This window comes from Sinocyclocheilus rhinocerous, unplaced genomic scaffold (assembly GCF_001515625.1).
Source record: "Sinocyclocheilus rhinocerous isolate Xijiao unplaced genomic scaffold, SAMN03320098_v1.1 scaffold1656, whole genome shotgun sequence".
NCBI lineage: Eukaryota > Metazoa > Chordata > Actinopteri > Cypriniformes > Cyprinidae > Sinocyclocheilus > Sinocyclocheilus rhinocerous.
Window position 1 is genome coordinate 90,766 of NW_015658516.1, and position 1,072 is coordinate 91,837.

A 1,072-nucleotide genomic window follows, 5' to 3' on the forward strand; every position below is an offset into this window, starting at 1 on the left:
TCTGTGGCAGAATTACAGCGCCACATACTGGTCTGGCATGTATACTACATCATTTTGTGGTTTCGTGTGGACGAAGATATTTCTTGAGACGAGGGGAAAAAAAAGATCGGATAGGGAAAGCTCTGGCTTCGTGTGGACGTAGCCTAAAAGTCTGGGAATTTGAGTCTAGATTTAGTCAATGAAAACTTGGGGTTAAACGTACATCCACAGTTATTTGCTCAAAACTATAATCATGATTAATGATGATGATTGTTGTCATTTGAGAAATGTCATCAGAATCATTGCACTTTCACCAATAATGACAAATAAAAAGAATGTCAGCTCATACACATGGTTTATTTACCTCATTTAGTTCACTGATTTAGGCTAATTATAAAATAACACATTCTGCACATAATGAAAACTGGTAAAACTCAAAAGCTTCTCTCAAAAGTTACATCAGCTAAATTCCTAATATTAATTCCTAATTATATTCATGTTTTTTAAAAAATACTTTGTATTGTGGCACAAACCTTGCATAAGTGCATTTATTCAGCAACCACAATTACAAACAATATAGTCAAGATCCATGTTTGGATTAATTACAGTTTGCCAGTCTGGTTTGATGGCAGATTAAGGCTACGTTTACACGACAACGATGTAGTCAAAAACGGAAAAGTTTTTCCCTTGCGTTTTTAAAAAGTTTCACGTATACACGACAACGTTTTCAAAACGATTCACATGTACACATATCCGCGAAAACGGCCAAAAACACTGTATTACGTATGCCAGGCCAGTAGTTGGCGCTGTCACCTTGTTTGTAAACAGTACCTGTAGGGAAGTGACGATTATATATTGTATATGATGCATCTCCGCTGTTGGTTGTAATATTAGGTAGGTCTCTATAATATAACACACTTTGCTGAAGAAGCATTAGCAGCAACAACAGTACCATGTACTCCGCCATTGTTGTGTATGTTTGTTCGCGCTTGCCTTTAAAATGACATGTACTGCGCATGTCTACATACCTAAAATATACTACGCACGCGCATGACGTCACCGTTTTCAAAGATTCTCGTTTTGGGTGTTTACA

General features: G+C 36.8%; 1 protein-coding gene across 1 annotated transcript in view; it reads right to left on the reverse strand.

Moving 5' to 3' along the window:
• polr1a (RNA polymerase I subunit A) overlaps positions 1 to 1,072 on the reverse strand; it is a 23,994-nt gene that overhangs the window by 14,373 nt on the left and 8,549 nt on the right. The window lies entirely within an intron of this gene.